Source organism: Vipera ursinii (genome assembly GCF_947247035.1).
Source record: "Vipera ursinii genome assembly, chromosome: 7".
Classification (NCBI taxonomy): Eukaryota; Metazoa; Chordata; class Lepidosauria; order Squamata; family Viperidae; genus Vipera; species Vipera ursinii.
The window spans coordinates 8,358,579-8,385,893 of record NC_139521.1 but is presented as its reverse complement, the minus strand read 5'-3'; the positions used below and the strand labels follow the sequence as shown (position 1 = coordinate 8,385,893).

Sequence of the window (27,315 nt, the reverse complement as noted above, 5' to 3'; positions counted from 1 at the left end):
TTCCTAAAGCAGTCGCCATGTTGTTTATTCCCGGCTTGGACTGAACCATGATGAAGACTTTTCCTTCAACAGTTGTTAAGTGAATCTGGCTTCCCCATTGACTTTGCTTGTCAGAAAGTTGCAAAAGAGACATGGCAACTTTGTGTAGTGAGTTCGTTGCGCAGGAATGAAGACGAGGCGAGTGAGTTCAGCAATGGTCATGTTTATTTCCTTGCAGGATCTGAACTGAGGAACTGAGCTGCAGCCTGCAGCAATTTATAGCCTGGCCCCTAGGTGGCAGCCAATAGGTTTAAAGCAACCCATTGCCGCCTAGGGGCAGCCAATAGCAGCACCGGAGACGGGGTGTCTGAGTTGCTGGGAGCTGTTAGCTAGCTCCAGCTTACCACGTGGTGTTACAATTGAGCCCAATACATAACAGCAGCTATCCTAAATGCACTTGGCCAGTTGCCAAGTGTCTGAATTTTGATCACCTGACCGTGGGGTTGCTGAAGCAGCAGTCGTAAATGTTGAAAAATGACCATTTTTTGATGCCGTTGTAACTTTGAATGAATGGTTGTAAGCTGAGGACTCTCTGTACCAGCAAAGGAGATCTCCGTTTCTCCTGGTTGGATGGTTTGCAACTCCCTCTATCAATCCCACGATTCAGTTGTCTTCCTGAAATTGTGTCTTCTGTCTTCTTTGAACAAACCCAACTCTTCTAGGTCAAAATGCGTCTGTTTCTTCTCCACCACATTCCAGTCTTTTAACAGAATAACAGAGTTGGAAGGGCCTCAGAGGTCTTCTAGTCCAACCCCCTGCACAGGTAGGAAACCTTATCCCATTCTAGACAAATGGCTGCCCACCGTCCTCTTAAAAACCTCCAGTGACGGAGCACCCACAGCTTCTGGAGGCAAGCTGTTCCACTGGTTAATTGTTATCACTGTCAGAATGTTTTTCCCCCCTTAATTCTAGATTGGATCAGTCTTTAATGATCTTCTATCCATTTCTTCTGAATAGAACAGAACAGAATACAATAGAATAACAGAGTTGGAAGGGACCTTGGAGGTCTTCTAGTCCAACCCCCTGCTCAGGCAGGAAACCCTACACCATTTCAGAAAAATGACTGTCCAATCTCTCCTTAAAAACCTCCAGTGTTGGAGCATTCACCGCTTCTGGAGGCAGGTTGTTCCACTGGTTAGTTGTTCTAACTGTCAGGAAGTTTCTCCTTAGTTCCAGGTTGCTTCTCTCCTTGGTCAGTTTCCATCCATTGCTTCTTGTCCTGCTTTCGGATGCTTTGGACAATAGCTTGACTCCCTCTTCTTTGGGGCAGCCCCTGAGATATTGGAACACTGCTATCATGTCCCCCCTCGTCCTTCTCTTCATTAAACTACACATACCCAATTCCAGCAACCGTTCCCTATATGTTTTAGCCTCCAGTCCCCCAATCATCTTTGTTGCTCTTCTCTGTATTCTTTCTAGAGTCTCGACATCTTTTTTACATTGTGGTGACCAAAACTGGATGCAGTATTCCAGATGTGGCCTTACCAAGGCATTGTAAAGTGGTATTAACACTTCACATGATCTCGATTCTATCCCTCTTGTTCTTGTTCTGTCCTCTTGTACCTTGGAATTTAGCAAGCTACATTCCACCAGCTTTACCTCTGTCCCCGCTCTGTTTATCAGTTCCCATCTGTCAGGTAAGTCGAGCTCATTCAGAAATATTCGTTTCTTTTAAAACAGTTTTGATTCTACTTCTATCTTTCAGAAGCTCGGCTCTCTCTCGAAATGCCAGTTCTGAGGAAAATATATGTTCTAATCTTTTATAACTGTCCTATTTCACTACACACATACGCGTAAGTGTTTACATTTTCTAGCTTTTTTTTCCATGAGAGATTTTTTCCTTGATCTAAAATATTTCTTCCTTCCTCCACCCACCTCAGCAATCCTCTAGTACAGGGGTCGGCAACCTTGGCTCTTTTATGACTCGCGGACTTCAACTCCCAGAATTCCTGAGCCAGCTATGCTGGCTCAGGAATTCTGGGAGTTGAAGTCCGCGAGTCATAAAAGAGCCAAGGTTGCCTACCCCTGCTCTAGTAGCTCAGCAGAAATCACCAAATATTGCAAAGGTACACAAAGATGCACAACAACAAAATAAATATGTGGAATCAAAGGACTTGGCAGCTGCTCCTATAATTGCAGATTCAATGGCTACATACTGTACAGACCTTCTCACTAGAGGTATTTAGCCATATGGAAACCATTTACATTTTTATTTTTCCTCAGGCAACTTTGAGTGCTATAAATTACAGGAAAGAATTGCCTTTTTGTGAGTTCATTTTTTGCTTTCCCTCCAGCTTGGCCCACGTTCATGCTTCATGACTAATAGGGAGGCTCTTTTTTTGGAAAAACCAGCGGGGAAAATCCCATATAAAATAGGGCAAACAGCTAGAAAAATCTGAAGATTTGCTAAATTTATAGTTCACAATTCCTCCAAGCCGTTCAGGAAAACCCAGTAGGAGACCTCATCCTTGCAGCTCTCTACAAAGATTGATTAGACTAAGGAACTTTTCAGCAAGTGAAGCAATCACCTGGATCCTTAAAACCACACTGGCTAAATCGGATAAATTAAGAGTTCAGAACTCTTACTCTCACCTATTTTGGATGTAACAGGGGGAACAACCCTAATGACTCCGGATGGTTCAGACTTAAACTACCATTCCCAAGAAAGGATTGCAAAATTGATCAAACCTGAATGACAGGAAAGGGGGGGGTTATTGAAAGCACCATTTGTATAGCAACGAGGAAATGACCTTTAGAGTTGAGAGTAGTAATAAGTAACGTGGTTCCTCCAGATGTGGTGGACTTCAACTCTCCCCAACCCTAGAAAAGATTACAAGGGATGTCCTGCCAAGGTATTGATTTAACAGCTCACCAGCTTATGTAATGTAAGATGTAAGATGTAATGTAATGATGAGAATGACTCAGCAGGGTTTGTGTCTCTTTAAGAGCCTTTGTATAAAGGGAAGGCTATGCTGATGTGTTCTCTGTCTTCCGTTTCCTGCTGTAATTGTGGTTTGTTGGATCCTGCTGTATTAGCACATGTATGTATATTGTTCCTGGTGTATGATCTTGTAGATAGTGTCAGATAAACCACCATTTAATACAGACCACTGTTTATTGTGTTTACTCCTGAATTATCTCAGCCCAATAAGACTGTGCACGCTCTGACATGTCCCCCAAATGCTTTTTCCAAAAGGCAACTGGACTTCCTTGTTTTACTTCTTTTGTAAAACTTTCACTTCTCATCCAAGAAGCTTCTTCACCAGTCAGTTATACAGAATTGAAGAAGTTTCTTGGACAAGAAGCGAAATGTTTTCAAAAGTTGGGAAAAGCACCTTTGTGGTAACCATGACCTGGATGATTTAGCATCTCCACGGACCTTATAAGGGTTGCAGATCAAAACATATGGAAGTTCTCAGTTGTCCACCCAAGAACATCCAAACATCTGCCTCTCTAGTCCTTTGGGGATGAACATTGGCCAGTATTTTTCAGATGAAATTAGTATGGTTTATAAAAGATGGTCCTACTAATTACACAAATGGCCTTTCAACATCTGAAGAACCCCCCCCCCAAAAAAAGAAGCAGTGGTTATTGACTTTTTGGGCCAAGATGCCCGGGCATCGCTAATAGAGTGGAAGAGAAAGAATTATTTAGTTGTTCTCTTTAGTTGCCACGTACCAGATAATTATTCTTAGAGAATTCATTCAGAGAATTGCTGTGGTCTCCTTAGTGGGTTAGGATGACATGAAATCCATCATGCAACCCCGGGGAATCCTAGAAACAGGATCGATTGGAAACATTTCATTTTTAGAGACTGCAAAGCCAGAAGGAAATGCTAGTTTTTCTTTACAAATCAAATGCAGTCAGCTGGCAGCTTTCTGCAGCTTAACATAAACAAGAAATCATTCCTTCCTAAAGCTGTGTAATGTATCCCACACGGTCTGTGTTTGTGTGAAGGGGATTTTCAAAGAATTGTGGTGAAATCCTCGGGGGGGGGGGCGTTTTTTCACTGCTCTTTATTGAAAGTCTGAATATCTAGTTACTTCACACACACACACACACACACACACACACACAGAGAGAGAGAGAGAGAGAGAGAGAGAGAGAGAGAGAGAGAGAGAGAGAGAGAGAGAGAGAGGGAGAGAGAGAGTTAAATCCCTGCTGTTATACAGGCAATCCTTGACTTACGACCAAAACGGAGCCCAAAACATCTGTCGTTAAGCGACAGGCATTTGTTAAGTGAGTTTTGCCCTGTTTAACAACCTTTCTTGCCACAGTTGTTAAGTGAATCACTGAATTTGTTACGTTAGCAACATGGTTGTAAAGTGAATCTGGCTTCTCCACTGACTTTGCTTGTCAGAAGGTCACGAAAGGAGAACCCCGGGATATGGCAACCGTCATAAATGTGAGTCAGTTGTCCAGCGGCTGAATTTGGATCACCGGACCATGGGAATGCTGCAACGGTCGTAAGTCTGAAAAATGGTCATCAGCCACTTTTTTCACTGCCGTTGTAACTTCGAACGGTCACTAAACAAAATGTTATAAGTCGAGAACTATCTGTATCTTTACTGGAAATGTTATACAGTATATACCTCCTCTCCCTAAGTATAAATGTCAAAAAGTGCAGAGAGAAAAAGAAAAGGTAGCATAATAGTTAAACTAGGTAAAGGTTCCCCCGCACATGCGTGCTAGTCGTTTCCAACTCTAGGGGCCGGTGCTCATCTCCGTTTCAAAGCCGAAGAGCCAGCGCTTGTCCGAGGACGTCTCCGTGGTCATGTGGCCGGCATGACTAGACGCCAAAGGCGCACGGAACGCTGTTACCTTCCCACCGTAGTGGTCCCTATTTTTCTACTTGCATTTTTTATGTGCTTTCGAACTGCTAGGTTGGCAGAAGCTGGGACGAGTAACAGGTGCTCACTCTGCTACGCGGCACTCGGGATTCGACCCGCCAAACTGCCGACCTTCCGATCGACAAGCTCAGCGTCCTAACCCACTGAGCCACCGCGTCCCTTTTAATAGTTAAACTACGTCTTCTAATATCTACTGGAAAAGATTTACATATGAGCTTTGGTTTTTACATTTGCTAATACGGATTTTTATATTTTCGTATGTTTGCTTTAACATTAATTGTATAACTGATGGTTGGGCACCGCCCAGAGTTGATTGTGGTGAGACAGGTGGCTACATAAATTTGATTAATGAATAAGCAAATGTGACATTTCCATTTTGCTCACTGTACGTTTCCATCATGAATATCATTGCTTTGGATGGCAGGGGTTGTTCCTAGCAGTCATTTAAATGGAAAAAGAATCTTTATAATGCTGCGGAATGACATTAAAGCAAAGTTCTTGTTTATTAATGTCCTTCCTCCGCCTGGAAATCTTTCTGTAATTAAAAAAAAATCAATCATCATAAATACGGTCAGAGTTTTAAAATGAGGTATTCTGCTGTTTACTTCTTCTGAAAATATCTCATTGTGTAAACTGAGGTTCGATTGTTGTTATACTGCTAAGGAACTTCAATATGGTAATGTAACACCTTCAAGAAATTCTGATAATGGCACAATCGGGGAACACAAACATAGCAAAGTTATGTTGCTTAATTTTTTTTAATAAAAGAAATACACATTTGATTTTTTTTTTAAAAAAGTATGCGGCTCTTTTATAAATAACTAGGTGTGAACTAGTAACTAGGACGTATGTAAACAACCTCTGTGATCTTATTAGATGGAAATACAACATCACAACCCTGTTCACACTTTGGGTGGGGTGGAGTGGGGGGTAGCACACTGCCAGAAAATACACAGACGAAGTAAAAATGGTGTCATACTTTGCAAATCAACACTATTGACCACAGGTCAAAGACTATGCTGGCAATAGGAGACAAACAGCCAATCAACACATGACAACGGCTGCATCACAACCTACATGCAATAGAGTTAAAACAAAGCTGCTCTAGCCTGGTCTTCCTCCAACAGAAGAGAATGTTTGTAGAGTTGTATCTGAGCTTGGTTGTTTTTAACAACAACAACAACAACAACAACCTTGGAGGTCATCTAATCCAACCCCCTGCTCAGCCAGGAAACCATTTCAGGCAAATGGCTGTCCAGTCTCTTCTTAAAAACTTCCACTGTTGGAGCATTCACCGCTTCTGGAGGCAGGTTGTTCCACTGGTTAATTGTTCCAACTGTCAAGAAGTTTCTCCTTAGTTCTAGGTTGCTTCTCTCCTTGATTAGTTTCCATCCATTGCTTCTTGTCCTGCCTTCGGGTGCTTTGGAGAATAGCTTGACTCCCTCTTCTTTGCGACAGCCCCTGAGAGATTGGAACACTCCTATCATGTCCCCATTCGTCCTTCTCTTCATTAGACTAGACATACTACACATACCTAATTCCAGCAACCGTTCCTTATATGTTTTAGCCTCCCCCAGTTTTCTTATCTTTATCTCCAAGGCGTCCCAAAGGTGCTTTTTGAGAAGGCACCTGGACTTTTTTTCTCTTTGAAGACATCTCACTTCTCATCCAAGAAGCTTCTTCAGCTCTGACTGGATGGTGGGGAGTGGAAGGATTTATACTCCTTGTAGATAGCTGGTCCTTTGCCTTCTTTTAGCGTGTCGTTGAGGCCACTTGGAGATTTACCTGTGTCCTCAGGGTCACCTGAGCGGTGCAAATGTACGTGGAGCCTGAAAAAGCACCTTGGATTGACTGAGAATCTCCCATAGACATTTAGCCGTGCAGTTTGGGATGAACACCCTTCGAATGGTGCGGGAGTGTGAACAGATTTCCAGAAAACATGGCAGACCACAGGAACCATTTGCGCTTCAGTTAGAGATTCAGACAACACAGACTCATCCCCAACAGCCTACGCCTCTCTTCAACAATAAAGGGAAACATCTTGGAGCAAAGAAGGCTCCACTCAGGTAACCCTGAGGACACAGACCAATCTCCAAGTGGCCTCAACGACTCTCTAAAAGAAGACAAATGACCAGCTGTCTGCAAGGAGTATAAATCCTTCCACTCCCCACCATCCAGTCAGAACTGAAGAAGCTTCTGGGATGAGAAGCGAAATGTCTTCAAAGAAAAACAAGAAAGTCCAGTTGCCTCCTGAAAAGGCCCCTTTGGTGCAACCATGTCCTGGATGACTGAGATCTCCACAGACGTATCTCAAAGGCGCTTTTTCAAAAGGCGACTGGGCTATTTTTTCCTTGAGGAGGAAGAACAAAACGTTTCCTTTCTCATTCAAGAAACAAATGAGAAACGAAACGTTTTCCTCTTCTTCCTTAAGGGAAAAAAAAAACAAAAAAACAAACCACAGCCCAGTTGCCTTTTGAAAAAGCCCCTTGGGGACAACTGTGACTTGGATGGCCGAGACTCTCCGCAGATGTTGGTCTTCTTTATGTTCCTTCAAATGCTCTTGTGAGACACAATGCACAAAAGAGGAGATAGCGGTTGGGCTATACGTTACAGCAGAGCTGCAGGGTATGTGAGGTACGGGTTGTGGGGTGGGGGAAACAGTGGCTTATTATAGCATTGTTGTTTCCCATTTATTACTTTTTTCTAAAAAAATAATAATTAAACGCTTCTGAAAAGGGAATTAAAGTTAGATGGAGGAGAGCTTGGCAAGGCTGCATTGTTTACTTTTGTTAAAATACACATTTATTATGGTGTAATTTTTTTCTGGACCCAAACCTGAAATGAAGTCGGCTTCAGTCCACAATTTATTATGGCAGATGAAATTAAGCGCGACCCACAAAAGCTTATGCAGGAATCTGGTTGGTCTTTGAACACACTCTTGTTCTCTTTTCCTTCGATAATAAATATGTTTGGTTTCAGTATCTTGGTTCACACAACGCAACTTAGCCTGCTTCCTAAGTTACAAACAGCCAAAACGAACCAACTTACCTGTTCTGTATGTATCTAAATAGAACGTAGAATAACAGGGACCTTGGAGGTCTTCTAGTCCAGCCCCCTGCTCAGTCAAAAGGCTTTCCAATCTCTTCTTAAGAAGCTCCAGTGTTGGAGCACCCACAACTTCTGGAGGCAAGCCGTTCCACTGATAAATTGTTCTTACAATTTTAAGTTGTTCTTTCTCATATAAATAAATAAATAAACCTTTATTGTCAAAAGTACAACATGTGTAGATTGAGATTAGCTGAGCCTCCCCCCGTGCTCTCTCCCCCCAACACACAGTGACAACAAACCCTCCATCCTACCACACCATGTGAACCAACTATACCACACACCGGCCTCCCAAGTCAATTCTGCATAAGTTCACAGAGATTATATCCCATTTAAAAGCCTAACAGCCCACGGATAAAAGCTATTTTTCAGCCTGTTGGTACAGCTGGCTATACTCCTATATCTCCTACTGGATGGTAGGAGAGTAAAGAGATACCGTCCAGGGTGTGAGTCATCCCTGAGAATCTTCTAGTATGTTCTAGACTGGATCTTTCCTTGATAAGTTTCCATCTGTTATTTCTTGTCTCACTGTCAGGCGCTTTTGGAGAACAGGTTGACCCCTTTCTTCTCTGTGAAGATCCTCAAATACTGGACAATTGCTATCATGATCACTTTAGTCTATCTCTTCATTAGACTAGACACATCCAGTTCCCTTAACCGTTCATCATACCCTTTAGTCTCCAGATTCTTTGTTACTCTTTTCTGGACAATTTCTAGAGTCTCAACATCTTTATTGTGTCCGGGTGGCTAATTGGATTAAGTCTTTGAAGTGATCGATTGCAGATTCCAGTGATAAGATTATAATCATTGGGGTAATTTGCACAGTCTCAAGAGGAAAAACGCATAATGCTCAAAGGGGGTGGGGAGGAAATCTGCTTTTACCATTTGTGTGTGATTATCCTCCCCTTTTACAAAAAATAACATTTTTGCCATTAAAATATTTATACACCAATTTTATTCCAGAGCTTGTGAATAGCCACAGAAAAACCCTGACTGCACTTTCTTCCATCTCTGTTATTTGTACTTTATTCAATGGGACTAAATTTGGGCGCTTTTGTATACACAATCTGTTTGAACTTGACAAAAAGGGTGTGACTCCCCCACTTAAAGGTGGGGAGAATCGCTTATATAACATGCATTTCATTTTTCATTTTAACCTTTCTAATGAAAGATCCTGGAAGACAAAAACGTGGCTGCTGGTTCACGTATGGCTCAGATTAATCCGCTTCCATTTGTGGGAAGTCAGCCCCCTAGAGAAGGAAATATTAAAAGGGCAGAATATATTTCACTAAAGGATTTTAAAAGCAGAATCCAACCCCGCCCCCAAGTCTCTCTGTCCCAAATAGAAACCAAGTCTGCAGAATTGCAGATGTGATAATCTTGTCAGAAAGACTGGAAACTGGGATTAGGAAGAATGATCCCTAGAATCCACACCAAAAATTTAAGAGTCATCAGCCACAGCCACAGGCAAGCAGGATATGACCTTTGGGACATAATAGGATTAACCCACCACCATCAGAATACCAGAAAGGCACACTCAGACTCAGGTCAAAGTTCATGCCACAGGAACAACTCCAAACAAAAGGCTCAAAAAGATATAACAACCCACTCCCTACATGTGCTCTCTCTCTTTTCTTCCAGAGCTATCTTCCTGTCTGGCTCTCCTCTTCAATAAACTGCAATCTTCTTTCTAAAGCAGTCGCCATGTTGTTTATTCCCGGCTTGGACTGAACCATGATGAAGACTTTTCCTTCAACACATTAAAGGAAGGCCCATATGGGCTTTGAAATGCTTATGCTAAATATATCTGGAGTTTTCTTTACCTCCATTATTAATAGCACCGAGTTTGTGTTGTTAAATTGCTCTTCTGGAAGTGTAGTAAGAGGCCCTTGGTGAGGGTGCCAAGAAGTCCTGTAGAAAGGAAAAAAAAAGAGAAATTATGAAGACTCCTTGATGTCTATCACCCTGATGGGTTTAGGTGACGATGTTTGGATTAATTAAGGCAGTTAATTTATCTAAAGAAATGCACCATTATATTAGGCGTGGAACGATGTCTACTAGGAAGCCCATGGGCTTAATATTTAGAGTCGCTATATATATAGTGATTATATTCTATATTGCCAAAGAACTTGCAGAGAATTGTTGGTTTATTTCTGTTGAGAAATACTTTCAGGTTACAAGTACAGGCATTAAACACCTAAAACAAGCTAAGTAGAATTAATAAGCTTGCGTGGCTACATTGTAAAGACGGGAGGAATTCATTTTGGTTTATTGATTTTGCCTTGTTATCTGTCTTCAGCGTGCAAGTCTTAAAATTACCTTGGCTGGAAGTAAGTTACCTCCATCCTTTAGAGCAGGAGTGTCCAACCTTGACAACTTTAAGACATTTGGACTTCAACTCCCAGAATTCCACAGCCAGCCAGTATGGCTGGCTGGGGAATTCTGGGAGCTGAAATGCATATGTCTTAAAATTGCCAAGGTTGGAGACTTCTGATGTAGAGCTAATAACAGATTTTACCCCTCCTATGTATTGGGTTTTTTTAAATATTATTATAAAACAAGAAGTATATTGTTTCATTTGGATTCAGTGTTGACTGGAGTTTATTAACATCCTGATGTTTAGATGATTTCAATCTTTAAAGGTAAAGAAAAGAAGTTGATGTTAATATGAAGTCTGAGTTCTAAAATGTTTGTCTTGATAAGCATTAGGGGGTTGAAATTTTGCATTTAAAGCTGGATGTGGCACTGATAAACACCTGCAAACGGTATTAAATTGTTAATGAATGTAGAAAACTTAATATCTCAAGCTTAATAATATTGAGGTCTTCGATGTGTTGTTACTTATCATTGTGTATGCATATTTGGAAAAAAAATGAGCAAATTAAACAATAACAAAATAAAAGTTAAAAATACTACTTGGTTTCTAACTTTCTCCTCCTTCTGAGTTTTATTGGCTGTGGTGTTTATAAGCATTTAGGCCCCCTGAGAAAATGTAACTGTTTATATTTGCCAGCCTGCATAATATTTTGCATACTGTGGGAATCATTCTTGTTAGAATTGAGTTAAACTTTTGTTGCGATTAGAGGATGTCAACTTTGCCACTGTTGCACATTCTCCAGACTTCAGTTCCCAATCAGATCTTGTCAGAATTGTACTTCTTTACCAATGCTGCACAAAATTTATTCTCACTGCCGTGAGCAAGCATCTCAGTAAATTATGGTAACTATTGTCAATACAGACCGGGATTATACGTACTTGATTTAAAAAGTTGTGATTTCATTACAAATTTCATTTCCATTTTTTTTGCATTCTATACAGATATTTTTGAGGGTTTTTTTTACATGTGCACCACATGTGTAATATGTTCCTTCTGTTTCTTGGCATTTCCAACATTCATTACTGTACAATTTATCTATTATGGAGATTATTGACAGAGTAGGCTATCATCGGTAAAACATTTTGTATAAATGTTAGATTGTAGCTTGGAGCACATTTTATAGATTTAGCCCATAATTTTTCCCATTTCCTGTACTAGGATGCGTGACAGGACAGTATCTGCAGAAAATTATGTTACCCAGTAACCACATCCTCAGTTGGCACATCGATTGCACTTGATCCTAACCAGCATGAATTAAAAAACAGAATTTATTATAAAACTGAAAGCAGATATTTGGCCCCAAAAAGGTCTTTGTGTCTGAAACACTTGAGTGGAGTTGATATTGTGGCTTTTAAGTAAGAAAAGGTAATGTAGTGCATAGAAATATTTTTAAAAGCTTATTTTACCCCTATCTCTTCTAAGCTGTCCTCTGGTAAAGTTACCAAATCTGGTGGGGCAGAGGAGGTAAAAATAGTCAAAATGGCAGCCACAGGGTTTTGACTGAAGCCCTAGATACAACACATGTAAAAATGAGGTCACTGACCATGTAGTCCTTAACTTTGCCTCTCAAAATGACATATTAATAACCTATAACAACTTTGTCTTTTGTTGACAGCACTTTCAATGACCATAAGTCCAGATCAGGGGTTTTCAAACTTGGCCCTTTTATGACTTGTGGACTTCAACTCCCAGAATTCCTCAGCCAGCATGCCTGGCTGAGGAATTCTGGGAGTTGAAGTCCACAAGTCCACAAGTCATAAAAGGGCCAAGTCTGAAGACCCCTGGTCCAGATCAATGTCCAGGTGAAAGTCTTGTTTCTTCTGCAAGATAAATCAAGGATGATATGGTGATCTTCTCCAAACCGCTCTACTTCTTCAGATCTGGCTAGACTTATAGTCCAAGGGGGTTCCCCTAAAATCAATTTACTATTCACTACAGCAAGGGAAAGTTCTAAGGAAGCACAACCCCCATTCAAGGTTATTCATGATGCTCTCATTGGAGAAGATATTGGATGCCATCTAGTAACCTTGAATAGATCCATAACTTCTACTCTTTCAAATGTCATGCAATTCGGCTTGATGAGCAAATCTGCCATACTATCAAATTGCACTGAGGAGTATTAAGAGCTCAATTAAAGGCTGGCATATTCTGCTTCCAAGCTGACCCAAATTCTGCAGGACATGATTGTGGGTAGCTGTGGCTGAAGGCACAACTAGGTTTCCTTTACAACTTGATCAGGAAAGGTGGACGCACATGTTTGGCTCCTGCTGAGCTAGAATTAATATTAGTTCTCTCCAGAGTCCTGCTATGCATAAAGTCCAAATGTGGCTTACTTGAATATAGTTTAGGGTGCTATGCAACCCAATCATTTCTATTTTTTTTAATCCCATTTATATCCCGCCGTTCTCCGAAGACTCAGGGCGGCTTACAATCTAAAGCACAAATCAATGTGCTTAGCAATAGCCTTCATTCTATGTATATGCCTGCTTATTAGGGCTTTCACACACCCAAGCGGCATTATTACAAAGTCAGCTTAATTGCCCCCAACAATCTGGGTCCTCATTTTACCTACCTGGGAAGGATGGAAGGCTGAGTCAACCTTGAGCCTGGTGGGATGCGAACCTGCACTAATTGCAGGCAGCTGGTGTTACTTAAGGAGGCATTAGCCCACTGCTCCACCAAGGCTAATTGCTTTACATATTGTAGGAAACCTAGCCATTGGTTATTTACCGTATTTTTAAAACAATGGTTAAACAAATCATCCTTTGTCATTTAGTGTGAATCCTGCCTTCAGCTTAATATATAAGCCCAGTGATTATCTACTTCAGATAGGACCATGAGATAGAAAGAACAGGGAGTCAGCTTAAATCTTGGTCAGTAGTGCAAATTATGACTCAGAGCCAAGTTCAATGAGAACATGCTTTCAGAAAAATACGTATGGAACCGCAGACAACAAAGAATTTGAGCAGCTTTTTCCCTCAGTGGTGTTGAAGGAAAAGTCTTCCTCATGGTTCAGTCCAAGCCGGGAATAAACAACATGGCGACTGCTTTAGGAAGAAGGTTGCAGTTTATTGAAGAGGAGAGCCAGACAGAAAGATGGCTTTGGAAGAAAAGACAGCGAGCACATGTAGAGAGTGGGTTTTTATACCCTCTGGGTCTCTTGAAGTTGTTTCCTGTTCTGTTTGAGACTTTGTATTTCCTGTGTCAGGTATTCTGACCCGTGTCCCTTTGGCATCTGTGGGTTAATCCTATTATGTCCTCTTCTTAGAGTTTGGGTGAGGTATGTAGATTTTAGGTGTCTTTGTCTTCCTAAGCTTCTAGCTGAAAGGGCTACAACCTTCCTGAATGGATTATCACATCTGCATTTCTACAGAGCTGGTTTCTGCTTGGGGGAGGGAGACTTGGGGCTATTAAGAAAAACTGGAGATGATTTTCTGCCTCTTTAAGATCCTTTGAGAAAATATATTTTTCTGCCCTTTTAATATTTCCTTCTCTGGGGGGCTGACTTCCCACAATAGGTTTCGGATCTTGGGTAGTATCCTGACTGTATGTATGTAATAATTTACACCGTTGTCTCATTTCTGCAACAGAGCTATCGTGGTCCACCATGGCCAAAAGTCAGAAGAGCCTTTTCAGGCTAACCAATTGTAAATCTAGCTCCTCTGTTTTGCCAGCTCTTCAAGAGAGTTGAGTGGTTGTTGCATTCCCCCTTGTTAGACTATAATTCTTTCCTAGAAGAACTAAGCGATAGCTTAAGTTTCTTTCCCCTTTTGTGATGACTTCCATATTCTAAAACATTCAAATAGTTTTTTTTTCCTTCAGGACATTTGGGGTACTGTGGTTGTCAGTTTGCAAAACCACACTTGGTCTATTTATGATCTCATTCCAGCGTTTTGCTCACCCTGGGGCACCACCAGAAACATGTGTAACTAATTACTTGGAGCATGTCCACCATTTAAAATTGCTTGAAAAACATTATTTCTGGTGCCCCAATGTGCTTTAAGGGAATGCGCTGTGAGGCAGCTGTTTCATCTTCAAGGCGCAATTTCACAGGCACTTTCCTCTCATTGCTCAGAAGGAATGATCTCCTGCTTGCCCACACAATCTTGTTGAACTCAACAGTCTTTACGTCCAGGTAAGTGTGCATGGGACTGAAGATTTGAGGCACTCTAGTTTATAATCCCTGCAAATCTCTCTTCTTATCTGCTACTTCGGTGGAAGTATTTCGAGTATATTTGCTCACTTCATTTTCTTTGGCTGGTAAACTTGAACAGCTGGTCAATCTGTCAAACTTGGTTAATATTTGGGTGGCAGATCTTCAGGGATGTCCTAAGATGGTTGGGTTAGATTGGGAAGTTAAAAAAAACACACTACAGACAAGGCAGTGGAGAATAACCTCCATAGTGTTGCCAGGAAAGAGACATGGATTTAAAGGAGATCTTAATTTTCCTACTAGTAAGAGAATAACAGAGTTGGAATGAACCTTGAGGTCTTCTAGTCCAACCCCCTGCTCAGGCAGGAGACCCTATGCCATTCCAGACTAATGGTTATCAAATCTCTTCCTAAATACCTCCAATGCGGGAGCACAGTTCTAGGTTGCTTCTCTCCTTGATTAGTTTCTACCCATTACTCCTTGTTCTGTCTTCAGATGCTTTGGAGAGTAGGTTGACCTTCTTTTTTTGTGGCAGCCCCTTTGATATTAAAACATTATTATCATGTCAGTCCTAGTCCTCCTTTTCATGAAACTACCGTAGACATACCCAATTCCTGCAAATGTTCTTCATTTGTTTTAGCCTGCAGTCGCGGCAATCAAAACTGATTGGAATATTCCATCTCTGGTCTTACCAAGGCTTTATAAAGTGGTATTAACACATCACTTAATCTTGATTCTATCCCTCCGTTAAATTGGCTTTTTAAAAATTATTTATTTATTTATTTATTATTTAAATTTATATACCACCCTATTCCCGTAGGACTCAGGGCGGTTTACAGGGAAAATTAAAATACATAGTATACAAAATTAAAATCAATTAAAACTATTGATTAAATTACAGTCCCTGAAGTTAAACTAAAACCCAATTAAATTAAATTAAATAATTAAAACCCCTCCGTCTGGGCCAAACAGCTCGAAGAACCAGGTTTTCAAGTCCCAGCGAAATGAGTGAAGGTCGGGGGCAGTCCTGAGTTCCGTGGGAAGTTGGTTCCATAGGGCTGGCGCGCCCACAGAGAACGCCCTTCCCCTGGGAATAACCCGCCGGCATTCCTTAACCGGCGGTACCTTGAGAAGGCCCTCCCTGTGGGAGCGCACAGGACGATGGGAAGTTGATGCCGGCAGCAGGTGTTCCCTTAGATAATCCGGGCCCAAGGCATTTAGGGCTTTATAGGTCATTACCAGCACCTTGAATCTCACCCGGAGGGCAACCGGAAGCCAATGCAGCTCACGGAGAAGAGGTGTTACACGGGAGTATCGGGAAACTCCCATAACAACTCGTGCAGCTGCATTCTGCATCAGTTGAAGCCTCCGAGTGGTCCTCAAGGGCAGCCCCATGTTGAGAGCGTTGCAGTAGTCTAACCGGGAGGTCACGAGCGCATGGGAGCTGCAGCACACGGCTGGCTCATATTTAAGTGATTGTCCACTAGGACTCTGAGATCCCTCTCACAGTTGCTACCATTGAGCCAGGCACCTTTATTCCATACCCGTGCATTTGGATTTTCTTGCCTAAATGTAGACCTTTACTTTTCTCCCCATTGAACTTTATTTTGCTAGACAGGGCCCAGTATTCAACTCTGTCAGGATTCTTCCTTAATCACATCACATTTAGTTTGGGTGTTTTTTCTTTACAGGGCAAATTCATTTATCTTCAAGCCTTAGAAGGTCGATGAATTGTCATCCCAACATCGAGATGTCTTCTATGGAAGAGAAAGTCAATGCTATGGATGAAGAGGTCCTTCAAGGGAGAATTAGCTAGTAAGATCAAAAATCCTTCATCTCAGCCTCTCCATTCTTGGCTCTTCTCTCTAACAAATTCCCCAGGGCCTTCAGCTCCACCCAGCCTAACTGGCTTATTTATAGTTTGGAAGCTCAAGTTGGCTGGGGGCGCATATGAGAACAGCTAGGGAAAACATTTTTGATGGAGAATTCTTGAAGGACAGAAGAATTCTTGCAACCCTTTTTGCTCGCTGCTCCAGTTGCACCAGGAACTTTATTCCCAGCCCTCCCCCCTCCCCATATCTGGTGAAGAGATGAAAATAATGTAGTCAAAGGTTTCCTGCTTTTATACTTTATGTAAAAGAACATGACTGCTTCAGATAATAATGATGATGACGAAAAACTCCAACAATACCAATAATAATAATAATAATAATAATAATAATAATAATAATAATAATAATAATAATAATAATAATAATAAAGTTTTTATTTTTTTATTTATTTTTATTACATTTATATCCCGCCCTTCTCTGAAGACTAAGGGCAGCTTACAAGCTTAGCAGTAGCCTTCATTCTATGTATATGCCTGCTGGACCTTGGAAGGTCTTCTAGTCCAACCCCCTGCTCAGGCAGGAAACCCTATACCATTTCAGACAAATGGCTGTCCGGTCTCTTCTTAAAAACTTCCAGGGTTGGAGCATTCACCGCTTCTGGAGGCAGATTGTTCCAATGTCAGGAAATTTCTCCTTCGTTCTAGGTTGCTTCTCTCCTTGATTAGTTTCCATCCGTTGCTTCTTGTCCTGCCTTCAGGTGCTTTGGAGAATAGCTTGACTCCCTCTTCTTTGGGGCAGCCCCTGAGATTCTGGAACACTGCTATCATGTCACCCCTCATCCTTCTCTTCGTTAGTCTAGATCAGGGGTCAGCAACCTGAAACAGTGAAAGAGCCACTCGGAACTGGTTCCCTCACAAAAGGAAAAACTGGGAGCCGCAAAAAATGTGTGCGCATGCGCAGAACAGGGTTTGACTGAAGAGTGGAGCCAAGGCGAGATATGCACCTACCCTGCATATTTGAACTGATTGGTTGAACTTTTTTAGTCCCACTTTTTTTTTGGACTGCACAGAACTGGGAGCCACAGGAAACGTCTGAAGGAGCCACATGTGGCTCCAGAGCCGCGGGTTGCAGACCTATGGTCTAGATATACCCAATTCCTGCAACCGTTCCTTACATGTTTTAGCCTCCAGTCCCCTGATCATCTTTGTTGCTCTTCTCTGCACTCTTTCTAGATAAGAAAGTACATAGTGACTCCCTCTTCTTTGGGGCAGCCCCTGAGATATTGGAACACTGCTATCATGTCCCCTCTCGTCTTTCTCTTCATTAAACCAGACATGCCCAATTCCAGCAACCATTCCTTATATGTTTTAGCCTCCAGTCCCCTGTTCTCTTTTTTCCTTTCCCCTGCCTTTGTTCCCTATTATTTGCCTTTGTATCTTCCTATTTTATGTTACAAGTGAATAAAAATTAGAATAAGAAATAAATAAATTGTGGCGGGATGCTGCAAATGCCAACAAATGTCAGCCGATTGCCGGGTGCCCAAAATACAATTATATGATTGGGGGGGAGGGGACGGCAGCTGTCAGAACTTCAAACCCAGTTTGCAAGTGCCTTTTGTGGGGTTCCATCCTAGTGTTGAATGGTTGCTAAGCGATCGTTAAGCAAGGACCACCTGCAGTGGTGGGATTTAGCCGGTTCGCACCAGTTTGGCGGAACTGGTAGCTAATTTTGTTGTTGCCCAGGCCCAGAATAGACTTCTGGAAGCAGCATCCAGAAAGAGAACTGGTTGTTCCCATATTTGAATCCCACCACTGACTACCTGTATTTCAGGTATCCTAAAAGAGAGGGGACACGGTGGCTCAGTGGGTTAGGACGCTGAGCTTGTCGATCAGAAGGTTGGCAGTTTGGCAGGTCGAATCCCGAGTGCCGCGTAGCAGAGTGAGTGCCTGTTACTTGTCCCAGCTTCTGCCAACCTAGCAGTTCGAAAGCACGTAAAAATGCAAGTAGAAAAATAGGGACCACTACAATGGGAAGGTAACAGCATTCCGTGCTCCTTTGGCATCTAGTCATGCCGGCCACATGACCACGGAGACGTCCTCGGACAAGCGCTGGCTCTTCAGCTTTGAAACGGAGATGAGCACCGGCCCCTAGAGTCGGAAACGACTAGCACGCATGTGTGGGGGAACCTTTACCTTAAAAGAGAGAACGCACAAAATGTCATCCCAGTTATCATACTGTCATCTCCATGTACAAGGTGGCCCCTTTACAACCTGAGCTGGCTCAAGAATTCTGGGAGCTGAGGCCCTCAATTTCTCCTCCCTGATCTACAAGATGCATAAACCGAATAACAGTTCTATGCCTTTGGCGTTTTGGGGACCCCTGCTAAAGAGACGCTATGTGTTTTTGCTTTTAATCACAAAAGCTAGATTTCTTCAGAATCACAAATAGGAAATCCTGTGGGCTTGGAGTTTTTTTCCTGAACTTCCTGTGTGAGACCTATAGTACCAACATTCTTGGCCCAAGGAACTTCTCTTTTGTCCCCCTTCCTTCCCTGTGTGAGTGGTCACTGCTGTTCTTAAGTCATCATTCCTCCATTTCCCTTTTTCTCCAACCAAGGACCTTAGTTGCAGAGAGATGACCCGTGGTGGGATTCAAATATATGAACAAATATGTGCGTGGATGCCACTTCCGGAAGTCCATTCTGGGCCTGGGCAACGAAAGATTAGCTACTGGTTCTGCCGAACTAGTGCAAACTGGCTGAATCCCCACCATGGGAGGTGACCTTTCCCTGGGATAACGTAGGGCCTTCCCCCACTGCAGAATTGAAGTCTATCCGCCCATCTCGAGTCAGCTGAGATGTGTGCCGACATGCCACTTGCCGCCCCTTGGCATCCCCTGCCTCCTCCTGACTGCCTCTGTTTCAAGTCCTTGCCAATTACCCGACTTCTCATCAAGGTAATTGGTTGCTAAGCTTAACAGATTTTATACCCCTTGAGGCTGCCGTTGGGTGGTGTTAGAAGAAAGATGGAGATGCTATTTTAATATTGGTACAGCTAAGGGTGATTTAAGCTTCTCCCACTTTTGGGATAAAGGCCACAGATACATTTAAAAAAATCTTTTATGGATGTATTTGTGGAGCAGGCAGAGCTGGTAGGCAGAGGTAAATGAGTCATAAGCCTAGACTCATTATGGTTTCCACAAATGGTGTTAACTCCAACTCATCTTGAGTTCTCTTAATGAATGAACCTTTTATTGTCAAAGTACAACATGTATACACTGAGATTGGCTGGGCCTCCCTTCGTGTCCCCCCCCCCAACTCACATCGACAACAAGCCCACCATCTTGTTACACCATGTGAGCTAATTGCACAACACACCGGCCTCGTATGTCAATCATACATATTTATTTCTCGTTCAAGAGCCTGACAGCCCATGGATAGAAGCTGTTCTTCAGCCTGTTGGTATGGCTGGCTATACTCCTGTATCTCCTACCCGATAGTAGGAGAGTAAAGAGGTACCGACCAGGGTGCGAGTCGTCCCTGAGAATTTTCCTCACTCTTCCAAGGCAGCGGGCCCTGGCGATGTCATCCAGTGGTGTCAGGGGACAGCCCATGATGTCTGGTGCTGTGCTCACCACCCTCTGTAATATTTTCCTATCCGTGGCTGTCAGACCAGCATACCAGACCACAATACCATACGAGAGGACGCTCTCTATAGTAGACCGGTAAAAGAAGGTCATTAGCTGTTGTTCTACCCTGTTCTTCCGCAAGACCCTGAGGAAGTGAAGCCTCTGTTGGGCCTTTCTGGCCACCTGGGCTGTATTGACTTTCCAGGTAAGATCTTCACAGAGGTAGACTCCCAGGAATTTAATGGAGGAGACTCTCTCCACACAGCCCCCCTCTCCCCGATGTAAAGTGGGGCAGGTTCCCCTCTTTTCCTCCGGAAGTCTGGTGCCAATTTGATATTGAATTTAGTTGACTAGAATTCTTGTCTATAGGCTTGAGCAATAAATCCTGAGCTGCAACGTAAGATACGGTCCTGATTCTTATTTCTAAATGGGGAAAAGCCCTAATTCTGGTCTATTATCTTGTCAAAAACTTTGATCTTGTATCTTCACTACAGTAAAAACAAACAAAAAAACTCCAGAATCTACCAATGGGAACTATTTTTTATCACAAACTGGGAGCCAGATTCAGGATTTCCATCAGAAGTCAACTTCATGGGCGGTTTTAACCACATCTAGAGGGCATTAAATTGAGGAAACAGGTTTCACCTGCTGTTCATGGGCATTAAAGTTGTAACTCCATTTTAATTTGCAAGAGAAGGGTGTTTACCGTTGGACTTTTTGATGAGCAACGCGCATTGTTCATTATGGTAATTTCACGGCTACTGTAGATGAAGTCATTCAGAAGACTTCATCCTTTTACCTACCATTTGGCCATTTCTCCCATTCTCAAACGAGAATAATCTGTTTGGGCTGAGACTTAGAATTATAAGCCTTCAAAGAGGTGATTGCTCAAGACCACTTTAATACTAAAGGGGTTTTTGCTTTCTCGCTCTCCCTCTTCCTCTCTCCCTCTCTTCCTCTCTCTCTCCCCCTCTTTCTCCCTCCCTCTCTCCCTCCCCCCTCTCTCTCCCCCTCCCTCTCTTCCTTCCTCCCTCTCTCCCTTTCTCTCCCTCCCTCCTTTTCTCTCTCTCTCCCTCCCTCCCTCCCTCCCTCTCTCTCTCTCTCTCTCTCTCTCTCTCCCTCTCCCCCTCTCTCCCTCTACCTCTCTCCCTCTCTCTCTCCCCCCCTTTGTGTATGTGTGTGTTTGTGTTTTCCCAGGAGCGGGAATATTCATCTCTGGTCCTTCCTTTTCATATCCTTTTCCCATAAGGCCTAGGTTTTGCATCCTTATATTTTTCGAATATTTCTTTCACCAGAATTCAGAATATTTTGACAGCATGATTCAGTATGGTCCGATAATTGAGACACCTTTTGTAATTTGGCATTTTCTCAAAATATAATTAATAGAATTTGCCTTTTGGGGATAGGGCTAAAAAAAATATTGGGCTTAATATAAATCCTTATTTGTGTCTCTGTGTTTTGTGCCGTCCGGTCCTAATGAATTCTGATTTGCTCCCTAATTTGTAATAGTTTAGGTACCTCTATAAAGGTGTTGTCTGTTAAGTGGAATTTTGGATTTCTTTCTTAATATTAGTGCCCTGGATGATTTACAAATTTAGGAACAGAAAGTACATTTAAGACAGTACATCTAAGCATTTATTATGGGTTCTCACATAAAATGAATGCTTTGTCCAACTGAAAACTCCAGATGACTCCATGAACACAACCATTTTTTCCTTTGCAGATATATTCATATGATTTGCAATTTGGGATGATTTTTGCACTTCACAGAGCTTTGGAGACCCCCCCTACACACACACACACACAAGGACTCAGTGGCACTACATCCACATGAAGACAAGTAAGCAGTGAGATACCACAAGGTTCCGTCTTAGGCCCACTACTCTTCAATATCTTCATAAAAGATGATGGAATTGAAGGGAACTCATCAAATTTGCAGAGGACACCAAACTGGTACGAGTATCCAACACCCCAGAAGACAAACTCAGGATCCAAAAAGATCTTGACAAACTTGAACAATGGGCCCTAGCCAACAAAATGAGTTTCAATGTGGAGAAAAGCAAAGTTTTACATTTAGGCAGGAAAAATCAAAGGTACAAGTACAGATTAGGCAAGACCTGCCTCAAAAACAGTAACTGTGAGAGGGACTTTGGAGTCCTAGTGCATGATCACTTGACTATGAGTCAGCAGTGTGCAGCAGCAGCCAAAAAAGCTAATATAATCCTGGGTTGTATAAACAGAGGCATAGAATCAAGATCATGCAGAGTATTAATACCGCTTTATAAAACCGTAGTAAGACTTCATCTGGAACACTGCATCCAATTTTGGTCACCATATCACTAAAAAGATGCTGAGAGTTTGTAAAAAAATTCAGAGAAGAGCAACTAAGATGATCAAAGGCCTGGAGACTAAAACATACGAAGAACGGCTGCGGGACTTGGGTTTGGCTAGTCTAAAGAAAAGAAGAAATAGGGGAGACATGATAGCAGTATTCTAGTATTTGAGAGGCTGCCACAAAGAAGAAGGGGTCACATTATTCACCAAAGCACCAGAGGGCAGGACAAGAAATAATGGAAACTGATCAAAGAGAGAAGCAACCTGGAATTAAGGAGAAACTTCCTGACAGTGAGGACAATTAACCAGTGGAACAGCTTGCCTCCAGAAATCGTGGGTGCTCCATCACTGGAGATTTTAAAGAAGACAGTCACATGTCTGAGATGGTATAGGTTCTCCTGCTTGAGCAGAGGGCTGGACTAGAAGACCTCCAAGATCCCTTCCAGCTCTACTCTATTCTAGGGTTACCAGACCCTTTGAGCCCACATATGATGGTCTAATTAAACTGATTTATTGTTATTCATGCCTAAGCACATCAATCTTCTCAACTAGCTGTTAGCACTTGCTAGGAGTTAGATGAAGCTCAATGACATTCAAGGGTGTGTGTGTGTGATTGGACAATCCACTTGTGGCTATGTAGAGATTTTAGGCTGATCCCTCTCTTGTCTCCCCCTCTCAGGTTCTGCCACTCATTCCCCTCCACCAGCCGAGCCAAATGCTGCATATGCTAAAAGATTAATACATAAACCATAATCCAGAAATCTTTCCCAACTTTATTTACTGTTCCTGAGAGCTGAACTAAACCATTGTGATGAACACAGGGCTGATGTCAAGGACTGAGCTGGAAGAGAATATCTTCAAACTTCGGGAAATATGACAAAAAGAGTAACTTAGCAAAGGAGCTGTTTCATTGCATATAGGACAAAGTGTCAGAATCCATTTATATCATATTCATAAATGGAATGTTTCAAACATTATTCCATGGATTCTGCCATCTCCCGAAGAGAAGAGAATAGATGTGTATTGAACCAGTATTAGGCATTTCAAAGGAAAGGAGAAGCCTTTTGAACTGGGGAAACAAAAGGGGGGGCTAGCATCTGGCTTGTGTCACGGAAGAGAGCAATAAACATGAAGGGTCCTAAGTTCCTTTTTCCCACGAGAGGGATGATAGGAGATAAAGGATGGGGGACTGACCAAATGGGGTTAAGGGGGGTTAAACTGGGAACTCTTTATAAGGGTTTACTTCGTGGAATAATATTAAGTCCTGTCTCGTTTCCTACAACCAAGTATGTCATAGTAAAGATTCTTTTTGGAATAGATTTGACTCCAAGAATTTTGTCTTCCTAAGACGTGGTTTGGGGTGGGTCCTGACACAAAGATAATATTCCACGTGGTCGTAATAGATGGCACCAGGTCTTTTTTTGTTGTGATGTTTTAACTGAGCTCTCAGGAACACAAGATAGAATGATAGATAGATAGATAGATAGATAGATAGATAGATAGATAGATAGATAGATAGATAGATAGATTGTTGTTGTTGTTAGTTGCGAAGTCGTGTCCAACCCATCGCGACCCCATGGACAATGTTCCTACAGGCCTTCCTGTCCTCTACCATCTTCTGGAGTCCATTTAAGCTCACGCCTACTGCTTCAGGGACTCCATCCAGCCACCTCATTCTCTGTCGTCCCCTTCTTCTCTTGCCCTCAACCTTTCCCAGCATCAGGCTCTTCTCCAGTGAGTCCTTCCTTCTCATTTGGTGGCCAAAGGATTTAAGTTTCCATCTCAGGATCTGGCCTTCTAAAGAGCAGTCAGGGTTGATTTCCTCTAGGATATCAATGAATGAATGAATGAATGAATGAATGAATGAATGAATCTATCTATCTATCTATCTATCTATCTATCTATCTATCTATCTATCTATGTAATGATAGATAGATAGATAGATAGATAGATAGATAGATAGATAGATAGATAGATAGATAGATAACCTTTATTGTCATTTTTTTCCTGTGGGCACAACGACACATGTTAAAAATGAAATTTACTTGCTTCCTCTCATAATGTACACATACATAACACACATTCAAAACATACTATATACAACTTACGTATAGACTTATACCCTTACATATAAGCAACATATAAATATTATTCGCTGTTCATCTTGAATACATAATGGAAAGTGGAAGCTTGAAAGTTCACAAGGTTAATACTGTATGGAACAAAGCTGTGACAGAATCTGTTTGTTCTGCTTCGGATACCACGAAGTCTTCTTCCAGAAGGTAACAAGGAAAACAGGTTGTGAAGAGGATGTGTAGTGTCCCAGACAATCGTGTGGACCCTGCTCAAACAATGCTTCTGCGCTATGTCCTGGATGGAAGGGAGGGAACTGCCAATGATCTTTTCGGCCGTCCTCACCACTCTCTGCACCGCCTTCCTGTCTGAAGCAGGGATGCTTCCAAACCAGACTGTGATGCTGTATGACAGGATGCTCTCGATCATCCCCCTGTAGAAAGTGGTCAGGACAGGGGAAGGAAGATGAGCTTTTCTCATGCGACACAGAAAGTGCAGGTGCTGCTGTGCCCGCTTCACCAGTTTCTCACTGCTGAGCGACCAAGCCAGCCTACTCGTTAGCTGCACACCCAGGACTTTGATGCTGGTAACCATCTCCACAGGTGAATCATAAATGCACAGAGAAGTGTGGCTGTGCCTGCCTTTTCTGAAGTGTGCTTTGGAGTTTACCACTTGAACAGAAATCTGATGCTCTTGTGATCGAGTATTTCTTCAACCCACTTGCCCTCCATTTAGGAAAATCTAAAGCCCCTCAATTTCTTTCAGCCTTATTTTGTTTCCTGCTCCTGTGGAAGTATGTTGGCGGGGAAGGCCCTTCATCTCTCATAGCTTTAATAGAAGTGATCTAATCAGTTTACCATTTCAACTGGCATTGAATGGAAATCGTCACATTCTAAGTTGCCAAAAGAGGGATTCAACCTTTGGTTAAGTCGGAAGGCATGAAAGAATATGCAAGAAAGATAGTGTGTTCCAGAAAGAAAGCTATAAAATAACATTTTAGGAAGGGAGGCCAAATTTTAGGTTAAATTCTGGAAGTAGCTTTGGAAACGATTCTTTCTTTTAGCATCGCTCCAACAAAAAGAAACCATACTGACATAACAGTTTTAGCTCTGTGACCAGCGGATTTCTTCGAGCAAATGCATCCAGGCTGCCTTGCCAAAACTAATATTGACCCAGTCTGTCAGCCAATCAACAAATTCCATTATTTATAAGACAGGATTTTTCTTGGTTGAAGTTCAAAGGAAATCTCCAAGGAGTTTCTAACGTATAAGTCAGAGATGGCTTAGCTTTCCAGGAGAACTGTGGTTTGCTTTCCGACCCTGTGGGTAGCCTAGGTCATTGTAAGAAAATGTATACAATAATTTCCAGCTAGATTTGCATCCAGCCTTGAAATTTGATGGGTTTGAATTAAGGCCCTGTCATAAAGCTGAAGAGAAACAGTTCATTTTCCACACAAGCGCTTCAATTTTTTCTCTCTCTATGTCCTCTGTTAATAATTCAAAGATAATCTTTGTACTGGCTAGAATATTCAATTGATCTTTGAAGGGTGCCCTGTGGAGATGTTAGCACACTGCTCTTCGTGATAAATTGGTACATTGATCCCTGTGCTTTACAAATTCCTTCTAACACAGGGGGGGGGGGGAAATCCGCCTTTGGCAGATTTTTAACGGCCTTTCTTTCCGTTGCTGTTCCAGGCTCAGAGGTCAGTGACTGATGTATAGATGCCTCCACGAAAAATAACACTCTTCTGAAGACAGATCCAATCCAGGAAAGGCCTTTAGTAGGACAGAGATTAAAGCATTCGTTAGCGAGGGCGGCTTGGGAAAAGAGAGGAAGAACGATCAAGAAGCAAAACGAAAGAATCGCCCTCTTCCTGAACAGTTGGTCTTTTGATCATTTTTTTTAAAAAAGGACATACATGATATGAAGCTATTTCAGACCTCTTTAAGCTTGTTTCGAGTTTCTTCATGTTGTGTAGTGGGTCCGACGCAAGGAAGAGACGCCAGCCGGAGTACGTGTTCAGCTCTTTATTGGAGGGGGTAGCGTACTGAGAGATGAGGATTACCTGGCCTCCTTAAATACCTAGCCAGGTAGGCGAACAGCCAATGGGGTTGGCCCTAGGTTTCCCGCCGAAACTAGGTTTCCCGCCAAAACCGTTCAGGCCACCGCCCCCTGGTGGCTGTTGCTATGCAGGTGCCTGCATACATAACACTTCATTTCTGGAAATTTTGACTTCTTGTGTTATTGGTTTTTGTTTGGTTTTGATTGCGTATGTATGTATACTGTATTCGCAAAAAAAAGTGTGTCCTTTGGCGATTCTGTGGTTTGTGTTCCTGATTCTACTTGACTACATAAAAGATCTACACTTAGACAATGGCCCACTGCTATATTAGTAAGCCTCTAAATGTTGATGGACTCATTTCTCATTAACCCCATCATATGGTCAATAATAATTGGAGGTGGAATTTTTTTTTAATGCAAAACCATCTGAAAAGTCACATTTTCCCTTTCCTGATTTATAAAGCGAACAGTGACTGATGTGTTTGTGTGAGATTTGTGATTGTCAGGTTGGACTAGTCAGGAAACAGACACAACAAAAAAAAAAATTAGAACTCCACTGTTAAACATTAGAATAACAGAATCTCTTTCAAACTTTTAAATCATATTGTTGTACTTTCATTGTTTATTTTTATTGTTTCATTCCTTTACTCTTGTTATGTTTACATTTTTATCTTTTTTTTCCTGTTTACTGTCATAAACTGCCCAGAGTAGCCCCGTAGCAAGATGAGTGGAAAATAATTTTAATAAATTGGTGGAACAACCTGCCTCCAGAAGTTGTGAATGCTCCAACACGGAAGTTTTTAAGAAGAGACTAGACAGCCATTTGTCTGAAATGGTATAGGATTTCCTGCATGAGCAGAGGGT

The 27,315-nt window shown here is 42.1% G+C and overlaps 1 long non-coding RNA gene across 1 annotated transcript in view; it reads left to right on the top strand.

The window, feature by feature from the left end:
* LOC310643496 overlaps nucleotides 1-26,324 on the top strand; it is a 49,894-nt gene extending 23,570 nt beyond the window's left edge. The window contains exons 2-3 of the long non-coding RNA XR_014493094.1: nucleotides 16,216-16,339; nucleotides 26,085-26,324. This is a non-coding gene — a long non-coding RNA (uncharacterized lncRNA). The remainder of the gene's footprint in view (nucleotides 1-16,215; nucleotides 16,340-26,084) is intronic.
* The last annotated feature ends 991 nt before the right edge of the window (nucleotides 26,325-27,315 follow it).